Source organism: Ictidomys tridecemlineatus, chromosome 2, assembly GCF_052094955.1.
Source record: "Ictidomys tridecemlineatus isolate mIctTri1 chromosome 2, mIctTri1.hap1, whole genome shotgun sequence".
Classification (NCBI taxonomy): Eukaryota; Metazoa; Chordata; class Mammalia; order Rodentia; family Sciuridae; genus Ictidomys; species Ictidomys tridecemlineatus.
In genome coordinates, this window is record NC_135478.1 from 207,760,060 (window position 1) to 207,772,085 (window position 12,026).

Here is a 12,026-nt window from a genome sequence, read left to right on the forward strand (position 1 = left end):
ACTGCAGGCTCTGCACCAACCTGCATACAATAAAGAACAGTAGATAGCAGTTATGGCCCTCCCTCCTCTACACCTTCTGTCGTGAAGAATCTATTGCCCAACACATTCTGGAGAGGTATTTTCAAAATGGCAACCCATTACAGTGGTCCCCCTTATCCCTGGTTCTCTGGTTATTGGTCTGAGTTACTCCTGGTCAACCTCAGATACCAAACCCTGTATATATAGTATGATATTTTGAAAGAGACCACACCCACATAACTTTCATTATAGTATATTGTTATAATTCTTATATTTTATTGTTGTTAATTTCTTACTGTGCCTGATTTTTGAATTAAATTTTACTATAGGTATAGGAAAATTCATAACATGTGCTTGGTACTATCTGTGATTTCAGGTATTCTTGGAGGGTCTTAGAACATATATATCTCCTGTGGATAAAGGGGTCTACTATAAATAGATCACAAAATCAATTTAGTATGTTATGACTAGTACTTATAAAAAAATTTCTATTTAGAAAATAATAGCATTGTACAAATAAGGGAATTGTTTTGTTTTGGAATAGGGACTTACACGAGGGGCGCTTTACCACTGAGTTACATCCCAGTCCTTTTTTTCTTTTTGTTTATTTTGAGACGGGGTCTCACTAAGTTTCTCAGGGCCTTGGTAATTTGCTGAAGCTAGCCTTGAACTTTCGATACCCCTGCCTCAGTCTCCCAAGCCATTGGGATTACAAGTATGTGCCAGCACACTCAGCAAGGGAATTGTTTTTGCTTCAGTGTGCGTGCCCTGAGTTGCAGTACAAACTGTGTTTCTTACATTGATAAGCTAAAACATAAAAGTCACTGGGGTAGAGTCATTTTCTTTGGAGATTTTCACCTCTTATCCAGCTACACCATTAAATTAGCGAAAGTAATTGTTTCCACGCATTCCTGATTGTCATACACTAGCATTCAGTAAATCCTTACCCATTCTCCAGGATGGACCAGCTTTCTAGGATAGTGAAAAGCTTGAATTAAATTATATTACTTTAAAAGAACTTCGGGTTTATTATTTTCAAATATTGTAAGTGGAAGCAAGCTAACCAACTGTGGCCTGGTACACAGGGGTCGGTTTTGCCTTGGTGAATAGACAAGAGTAATTTGTAATTGACATTTCAAAGAAGCCTAAGAAACAGGCCAGCCTTTGTTTAAATCATAATTACCCTGTTTGTATGTAAAAGGATACTTCTAAAGCTTTTCAAAACAACTGGTTCTTTTAAGTAGATAATTATTCCCCTTCCAATCTTGTTTATACTATTCAGAACTTCAGTGAACTCTTTTTTTTCCATAGATAGTACAAAGGTTAACTTCAGCCAGCCCTTCCTCAAATTATCACAAATTCCCAATTAGTGAATTCTAAACAGGGTTTCCCTGTAACAATACGCCAAAGACTGGTATGATGTGTTCTTTATTGCATTGAATAGCATCTGACAGGTTTCCAAGTACCGGGCCACCTGGATATTCTCTATCTGTCAGGAACATGTGGTCTCAGAAGTGGATGGGAGGGTAAGGGGGAAACTGGAATCAGGCACCCACATTCAGGGAGGTGAAGGAAGACAAAAGGGGGAAAATACCTTTTTTTAAAAGTATCTATTACATATCAACTGAATATTAAATTATAGTCTTTTTTGGTGTAAAGAAGAGCTGCATTTAATATCTAAAATTAACAAAGATACAAATGAAAATAGAAACCTGAGCTTTTAAATTGTAGACTGGAAATTATTAGAGAAGCCCAGGGAAGTTGACAAGAGAAAGCTGAATTGCATATAAAACCATGCTTGTCCTTTCTTGAACAACTTATTCCATTTCTTTCCTTCCCTCCTTGCCTCCTCCCTTCTTCCCTTCCTTCTTTCTTTTCTCTCTTGCTCTTTCTTTCTGTGCTGAGGATCTATCCCAGGGCCATGTGCATGCTAAGTACATGTTCTTCCACTGAGCTACGGCTTCATCTCTGAACAATTTATTCATAAAAAGAAATGCATGAAATACTTTGTTTAAGCAAAAATTTTGTGAACCTGGCCAATGCCATTTTCCAATTCTTATCTCTTATCTTCTAAGGTTGGCCTCTTTCACAGGCAGTTCCTTACACTCCTTATTATGGGGGCCTGCTGTCTATAATCATCTTTGTTTATTAGGGTCCTCTGTCACCATAAAGTTTCATGTGTTCAAACTCTTGATCTAGCAGTGAGAACACCAGGCTGGGAGCCAACTCTGCTACTAATTAGCATAAATCAAAAGGGGAAAACAGGGAGATGAAAACCAGTCTCCAGTGGAAGGGTCTACAGCCAGGGTTACTAAGACTGACTGGCAGGTCCAAGATTTGAGCAAGAGACAAACAGCCTTCAAGAAAAGCTATTTAGGGCCAGAGTACTTGTCTCTTTTCTCTGATTGCACCCCTTCATATTCAGATAGAGTCTGCATACCCCGCCCCGCCCTGGACTGCTTTCCTTTCTTTCATTCTAGGAGGCCCTCATTTTGTGCCATTTCCGCTCCTCTCTTACATGTCTTAGAGTTCGTTTCTTATTGCCCTAAGCCAGTCACGGTAGTACCAATTTCCCTTGTCCATGAGGAGCATGTAATTTCATTCCAGGAAAGAAAGTTTGCTGGTGGGGAAATTCTTTGAAAGGTTTCTTTAGTCTTAAAAAAGACATGCAGTGAGGCACTGGGTTGGATTCCCAGAACCACATATAAATAAGCAAATAAAATAAAGGTCCATCAACAACTAAATATATATATATATTATATATATATATATATATATATATATATATATATATATATATATATATAAAAACATGCACAGAGAAGAAACATTCTGTCTCTTTTTGCTAACTAAGTAACTCCAATTCTGCACACAATGGCTGCAACTGTGACAGCTAGCTTGTATCCTTGAGGGCATTGGTCTGAGTGTGACAGAGTGGTGCTATGAAAAAGACTAGGTCCTGAGCTGCTGAATAACAACTTCCAGAATAATTATGTTTTTGAACTTCTTGTAGGCAAGGTCAAGTCATTCTTCTGTGGTTGAAACATTATCTGTTGGTTTCCTTGTTACCTGCAGCTGGCGCAGGGTCTTGTGATCTTGTCCACTATGATTTCTAGAGCAGGGCTCCATAGCACCAAAGTTGTCAAGACATAAAGTGGACATACAGTTATCTTTCTGTTTCCACAGAGGATTAGTCCCAGGATGCCTTTGGATACCAAAATCCATAGATGGATGCTCAAGGCCCTTGTATAAAATGGCATAGTCTACACACTCCACCCTTATATTTTAAATCATCTTTAGATTACTTGTAATAATTAGTATAATGTAAAAGCTACTAAATCGTTGTTATGCTGTGTTACTTAAGGAATAATGACAAGAAAAAAAGTCTGAACATGTTCACTACAGATACAGTCCCCCCATCCCCCAGTACTTTCTGGGTTGGTTGAATCTGCAGATATGGCACCCATCAACAATTGGCTGACTGTACTCCTTTGATGGTGGCCTGGAGCTTTGACTGTGGTGGTGATAATGGTGAGTTATTCACAGCTGAGAAAGGTCTTTATAAATGTTTTGACATTTTTGTGTCGACTGTTTCATCCCTTTTTTTGTTCAGAGCCTCTTTATCCCCTCATCTTCATGACTTGGGATCCTGCCTACTTCCACCCCACTTTACCTTGACCAGGCATTGACAGCAATAGAACTTTCTCCCAATCTCAGGCCCCTCCTGAGAATTTGAACATTGGACTAGGAAAGAGATTCATTTCTCTTTGACTGACTGGACCTACAGTAGGTCTGGCAGAGGGGCACATTACCCTCCTCGTAGATTAGGAATCAGAGAAAGCTGGTTGTAAGTAAAAGGAAACCATGAAATAGAAAAGGGCAGAGTTTTGGTGGTTTCCAAATTCTGGTTCCAGCTCCTCCCAAAGCCTATCTGTTACCCACTCATAGATGCCATGACACTTCACTAGCATGTTCTAATAATAAATTCCCCCTTTTACTTATGCTAGCTCAATGGTTCTCTATTACTGGAAACCCAAAGAATTCTTAAAGCAGTGGTGTGCTGGTAACTGTTTAACAATCGGCTCTGATTGTTAACAGTTCTGATTTTGTAGCACTTGCTGATTTGCGTGATATAAATACTTCCACTATTGCTGATCTCAAGCTACCAAAGTGGCATCTCTGAATGTGGAGTTGGAAAACGATGAGCCACTGGCTCTGGCGAGCTGATCTGAGCTGGCTGCAGCACACCACAGCCTGAAGAATACAACCCAAAACACACTTCTCTGTTATGTGGGAAGTTCAGGGACATACTGATGACTGCTGAGTTAGGAATTCTGGCATACAAATCTTTTAATTAGTTTCAAATGTGCAGTATCTTAGGGCTTGGGGAGTAGAGGATGTAGGATTAAGCTTTTAAATCATATTGAAAAAATGCTTTTTTGGTATAATAATGCTTTTGTGTGTATTGGGAATTGGAGGAGGTTAGAGGTTTGGGTTGAGGAAGGGAAAGAAGCTGAGAATGCCACTGGGGAGGGGCAGAAGGTGACCACAGTGAATCAGGCTCCAGGCCAGGACAAAAAGAGGGTCACCTTCCAGGTAAGGAGGGTGTTCTGGGGTATCTGGTATCCCAGGTGGCCACACCAAAAGAACTAAATAAAGGTCATTCAGTCATCTCATGTAAAATTGCCTAACCTGGCTTGCTTTGTTTCTTTCAGGAGAAAGAAGCCCTTGATTGTACAATTAGAGATAAGAAGGTATAAAACACAAAACAGAGGTGGAGTAATATTTTTGTTGTGAATGAAGACAGATAATCAGTAAGCAAGAGTCAAGTGGCTGGCAGCAGATCCTTCCTGGTTTTGATGAGAGGAGGTTGGAGGGAATGGGAAAAGATGGTGTCAGAGCCCCTCCTGGTAGGGGTCCCACTGTCACGCATCCACTTCTCTGGTGGAAAGCCTGTCACCGTATCCTCAGATGAACTTCTCAAAGGTCGATGCTCCCTTCAAATTTAAGATCAACCTAAAAGTCAACCTGTAACTTTTTCTTCTCAGGTCGTTCCAAAATTACTTTATCTGAAAAGGGATACAGAACAATAGAAAAATAAGCAATTGGTTAATATCAGGTTACCTTTTTAAAAATTTTTTTATTTGTTCTACTTAGTTCTACATGACAGCAGAACACATTTCAATTCATTGTATACAAATGGAGAGCAACATTTTAATTCTCTGGTTGTGCATGGTGTAGAATGCACCATTAGTGCAATCACACATGGAACTAGGGTAATGATGTCCATTTCATTCCACCATCTTTCCTATCTTCATAACTTTTTCTGTGGCTCTCCCAAGAAAGCTGGCTTCCCACAATTCAGACCCCTGCTCTAGTACAGATTACATTTCAACGCATGGGATGGCAATTCCTCCTCTCACATGTTTGATGTTCAAATGACGGGAGTTTTTGGACATTATACACTGATGCTGTGGAACTTTGAGAATTTGAATTTCTGAACTTGAGCTCATGATCAACTATTTCAAATGACTGCATTCTTTAGTTTCAACTGCACGAATATCTATGTGCATTGGGATTTGTACATCTATTTGAGTACTTAGTACTTGACATTTATACATGGAAAAATAAATGTGTTGATGTTAGTGATAAGAAGAATAGACTTATAAACTTGGTTCAGTTGAGACAAAGCTGGAAATCATTAGACATGCTGGAAGGGTGCATTTTAGCAGCAGTCACATATTTGGACTTAAGCCTGTTGACACTATTCATTTGTGGGAGGAAAAAGGACAAAATTCAAGAACATATTCTGGAAACTATATCTGAAAGATGATGTGCACTAATTTCTTATAAGAAAGTTAATTCCAGGTGGAATAAAAGTGAGAGATAAAATAGGAAAAACATAAATATACTAGGAGAAAAAAAAGCCCACTATTAAAATGTTTCTTATCCTAACTCAAAATTAAGGAAGAGTTTTCCAAACACAATACAAATAAAATCCAGACGCCTTAGAGGAAAAAAATTTAGACTGCATAAAAATATTTAAACTTCAGGAGAGAGAGAGAGAGAGAGAGAGAGAGAGAGAGAGAGAGAGAGAGAGAGAGAAACATTTAGTAAATACAGGAAAAAGCCAAACTGGGAACATTTTTGGAACACAAAATTAGGGCAAGCCCTAATTTCTCTAACATATATATTTTTAAATATCTATTTTTTTAAGTTGTAGTTGGACACAATATTTATTTCACTTATTTTTTTTAAGTTGTAGTTGGACACAATATTTATTTATTTCACTTATTTATTTTACATTGGTGCTGAGGATCAAACCCAGGGTCTCGCATGTGCGAGGCAAGCGCTCTACCGCTGAGCCCCAACCCCAGCCTGTCTCTAACATATTAATAGTTTTAAAAATAAGATAAAACAAAATAACAGTAGAAAAATGGTAGAATATATAAATAGAAAGCTTAGAAGAAAAATTCCAAATGACAAATAAATACATTATAAAGAGCTCAAATTCACCAAAAAAGAAGTCCAGAAAAAACAATGAAACATTTTTCATATTTTAAATAGTTGTAGGTCCAATTTTATATGACAGCAGCATTAGGAAGATGTGGGAAGCAGGCTCTTTGAAAAGCAATGTTGATGGGAAAGAAAATTGCTATTATTTTTTTGGAAGGCAATCTGGAAAGATTAAAAATGTTCACACTCTGTGACCAGAAATTTTATTAAAAAGAATTTGTCCAACAAAAATATCCTGTCAGATGTACAAAAATATAGATACACACTTAAGGATATTTGCTACAGTATTTTCTGTGCTTAGGTTTCCAGTTTTCCAGAATTTGCTTTTCAAAATGATATTTTTATTGTGCTGTTTTCTGATTAGAAGCACCCAAGCATATTCTAAGATATTCAAATAACATTGTTATGTTAAAGTAGAAAGAAAATTCTACCACCCAAGATAATTACTACTAACAATTCCATGTGCATTATTTCCAGACCATTTTTGTGCATAAACACATGTAATAATCAGAACTCTTGCTTTCCAAACCTAGGAACCAAATACATTCAGATAAATATTTTCAGATATATTTTTCCTCATCTAAACCCTTGTTATTTGCTAGGCACTGAGCATGGGGGGAAAATCAAATACCTTTGCTACCTGAATTCACTACCCAAACTTTTAACTCTTGCTTTCTCAACTTGGAAATAAATAGATAATTTTACAAATATGTTTCTTACAAAAGTTCAATTGTAACATGCTATTTTCTTTTTGTTTATAGAGATATTTTAGATATAATCCCCTATTAGTTCACACAGATCTATTTCTATTTTTTTTTTTCAGTGACAGTGATTGATCCAGTACGTGCTAGACAAATGTTCTACTACTGAGTTATCACATCCCTGGTCCCTCATTTCTTATTAATGATTGCATGGTATTGCATCAAACAATTTGAGTGTCCTTATCCTTACATTTTGGATCCAAAGTATTTCAGATTTTGGATTTTCTTTTTCAGATTATGGAATATTTGCATATACATAATAGGATATCTGAAACTAACAGGAAATTTATTTCTTTCGTATTCAATTTATGTACATGAACTGAAGATAATTTTATACATATTTTAAATAATTTTGTGCAATGAAACAGTGTCATGGGGTGGAATTTTCCACTTGAGTCATCATGTTGGTGCTCAAAAAGTTTTGGAATTTAGAATATTTCAGATTTTTGATTTTTGGATAAGGGATGCTCAACCTATATAGCTATATCATAACTTATTAACTAGTTTCTTATAAACAATATTCATTGGTAAGCTAAATTCACAATATTGACACAGAAAGATGTCCAAATAATATTTTAAAGTCAGAAAGTAAGTTGGATAGTATGTATGTCTGCCCAACATTTTATAAAACAAGAAAAAAAAAAAGAAAAAGAAAAGCAAAAGGTGAACTGGGTAACATATATTAAGAAAAAAAGCACTAAAGAAAAGAACTCTATCAGCTGAGCTATGTCCCCAGCCCCCTGAATTACTTTTGTAGTATTTTAATCATTAATAAGCAGCATGAATTACTTTTGAAATTTGGATAAAGGTTGAACTTTTTAAAAATTTTTTCTTTTTGTAGCTCTTGAGAAGCTATCTCACCCTATTGTAGCAGGTAACTATACTGGTCAATTTTTATGCATTAGACTTTTCTACACATTTCCAGGAACTTATTATGTATGATGTTAAAAGACTGTTTATTTAGATATCATTTTTCCACCTCTGAACCAGGGCTGCCCAACAGAAATTTATTGCAAGACACACATGTAATTTAAAAATTTCTAGTAACTATATTAGAGAAGGTAAAAGTAATAATTAAGGTAAAAGGTGCTATTAATAATATATTTTGTTAACCCATTATGTCCCCCAAATTGTCATTTGTCCACGAAGTGGACACAAAAATTATTGAGTTATTTCACATCCTAATTTTCATACTAAGTACTTAAAATCCAGTGTGTATTTTACATGTACAGCATACTTCAATTTGAATGATAAATTTTTAACAGTTAAAATATTTGTTGCCCTCCCAAAACAATAAGGTGTGTCTAAAGGAAAGATATTTTACACTGTTTAAATTTTGAAACTTAAGTTAAAATTAGCTGCGATCAGATTTTTAAAAATTAGTTGCCTAAGGGACTGGGGTTGTGGCTCAGAGGTAGAGCTCTCACTTAGCACGTGTGAGGTGCTGGGTTGGATCCTCAGCACCACATGAAAATAAATAAATAAATAAAATGAAAGTATTGTGTACAACTACAACTAAAAATAAAAAATAAAAAATAAAAAATAAATTAGTTGCCTAATCAGACTAATCACAGTTCAGGAGCTCAATAGCCACACATGCTGTAGTTGGTGTCTACAGCACTCACAGTGCAAATGTAGAACATGTGCATTGAACAGTGCTGTTCTGGATGTTAAGCAGTAGGCAGAAAAAAAACCTGTGTTTGTCCTCTTTGGAGCTCTGGGACTCTTTCTGCCATACAGTAAGAATTCCACAAACGAGGAATCCATTCATGGATCCTGGAAAGGAGTCATCAAGAATGATAAACTGATGAAGAGAAGGGTGAAAAGACAGATCTTCACATCGGGGTAGCGGGTGGCCTTGTTTACTCCTCCTAGCGTAGAACAAATGGCTATTTGTATATAAAATGATCTGTGGAGGGAATCCATTTGTTCTTCCCAACTGACTTATTATAAAAAAGAATTTGTGAAATGGACTTCTTTCCCCATTTTATCTTTAATAATGTGGCAATAATTCAGAATATGAAAAAGTGTTCCCTTTAAAGAGGATGCCACCATGATAGCCTCATACAAGCATAATCAAAGAAAATGAGAAGACTGGATTCCAAAGGGCATGGAGGATAAGAAGGCTTCATGGCTCACAGATTGACGCATTTGGTTCTGGATTCTATGAAACAGAGCAGGAGACAGAAGAGACATGAAATTTAAGGGACCCTGAGAGAATCTTGAAATGTTTCTTGATGGTGATTCGATTAGTACTTGTTGTCTGGGAACAACAGAGCAGGATGACCTGAGCTGGTCTGTGGCCCCAGAGAGTCAAATTTCTTCAGTGTATCTACCTGATTTTCTTGCTCATTGAAGTAATACTGGGGAAACATGACCACGCTTAAACCTGAGGTTCCATCTTCAACTCATTTGTCAATTTCCTTCTTGTAGTGGACTTTTCAGCTTAAGCAATGATAAAGGTTGTCTTTAGAAGAGCCCAGTGTAAACTGGGACCTGATGGATTGACAGTGGTTGTCTGCTGGTGGCAGAAGGGGGCAGCAGAGAGCTGCCAGGGTGGTAAACTCTGGGAACCCCAAAGAATGGGTGGGTAGGAAAAAAGTCTTTGGGGGAACTCAAATTAGGAACTTGGGGGTCAAAAGGAAAGCCAGCTTAGAAAACACAATGTTAAGAGAGAAGCCTAATCAGCAATAAGATCAAGGTCTAGGAAAAGATGCTAGAGTCTGTGGTTCCCCTATATCAAATCAGTAGGGAATTTGGTCTTTTTTTTTCTTTTTCTTTCTACTTAAATTATAAGAAAAATGAAGAAAATTAAAATTATTTTCACTACATAAAAGTTTTGGTAATTTGTATAGCTGAATAACTGTTAACTTTTTAGTGTATTTCTTTCTAATATAATCATCATTTTGAATACCTGTTTTGTAATGTAAGATTCTTTTAAAAAAATCTTAATATTCTGTGAACTTTTTTGTGTGTCTTTATATTTTTATATACATCTTTCTTTCTTTTGGTGCTGGGGATTGAATCCAAGGCCTCGTACATGCTAAGCATGTGTTCTATTCTTGAGCTATACCACCAACCCTGCAACATCTTTTTCTTTAAAAAAAAAAAAAAAAAAAAAATATATATATATATATATATATATATATAATTTATTTATTTATTTATTTATTTTTATGTGGTGCTGAGGATCAAACCCAGGGCCTTGCATGTGTTAGGCGAGTACTCTAATGCTGAGCCACAACCTAGGCCCTGTGACATCATTTTTAATGGTCATTTCATTTTCGGTTGGTATGGGTTTGCTCTATTTGATTTGTGCCAATTAGAAGACACTGGGGGTTTTCTAATTTTTCATCATTTAAATTAAAAAAATTCTAGATAAATCTTTATGTGTATCCATGATGATTTCCTTAGAATAAATTCCTAAAAAGTAGAATGGTATCTGTAAGTTTTTGGATTTGAATAGCCAAATCTCATTCTTGGAAGGGCTGTAACAATGTATGATCTCCCTCAGAGCTCATTTTCTTAACTTTCTTAACTTTCCCTGGGAGATTTTTTTATCCTTACTTTAAATTTTTTTTTTTTTTGCGGGGGGGGGGGGGGGGGGGGGCTGGGGATTGGCTCAAGCGGTAGCGCGCTCGCCTGGCATGCACGCGGCCCGGGTTCGATCCTCAGCACCACATACCAACAAGGATGTTGTTTCCGCCGAGAACTAAAAAATAAATATTAAAAATTCTCTCTCTCTCTTTCTCTTCTCTCTCACTCTCTCTTAAAAAAATTTTTTTTTTTTTTTTTTTTTTTTGGTATGGGGTATTGAACTCAGGGTTTTTGCACAACTCTACCACCAAATTACATCCCATATTTTTTTAAGAAACCAATTTACCACAGCAAAAAATTAAAAAAGAAAGAAAGAAACAAAACCAACAAACCCCAATAACTTTGTTGATCTGATTGGTTAAAAAAAAAAAAAGCATCTCATTTTCAAAAATAGGATTTGTTTGATTATTGTGGATGTTGACTGTTTTTCTTTCTTTTTTGTATGTGGTGCTGGGATGGAACCCAGGGCCTTATGCACTCCAGGCAAGCATTCTACCAATGAGAGACTCCATAGTCTTGAATTTACTTTTTTTTTTTTTTTTTAAAGTTTGTTTCATATCTGTGTGGGTATGTGGATGGGTCCTGCCTATTTCTGCCATTATCCATTTTCCTATAGAGTTAGTGAGTACACTTTACATGGGGATATTAACTCTTTATCCATGCTGCAATTATTTCCTCTGTACATTGTTTGCCTTTTCAATGATTTTTGCAGGTGGTTTCCCAGAAAGTTTCATCTTCTTAAATAAACTTTCTATTTGGGGATCATACTTGGAATAATTTTAGATTTACAGTAAAGTTGCCAAGATAGTGGAGTCCTGCACCCATGCACCTCACCTAGATTCTCCTGACATTAACAGCTTATGTAACCATGTTACATTTGTCAAAATTTAAAAAATCCCATAAGGGTTTAAAGGTTCCTTGTTTTAAAGGTACTACATAAAGTCAAGCAACTCTGATCCAATCTTCATCTTCCTGTGATGGAAAATTTTGCTTTGGGTTTGGTTGATTAAAATTTGGAGCACACTTCATCTCAGAAACCACGATTTTGTGTATTTCCCAGTCAAAGCACCAAAGTCTATTTAATTCATAACCTTCTAAAAAGGTCTCATTAATACTTTATTAATTGTGCTGTAT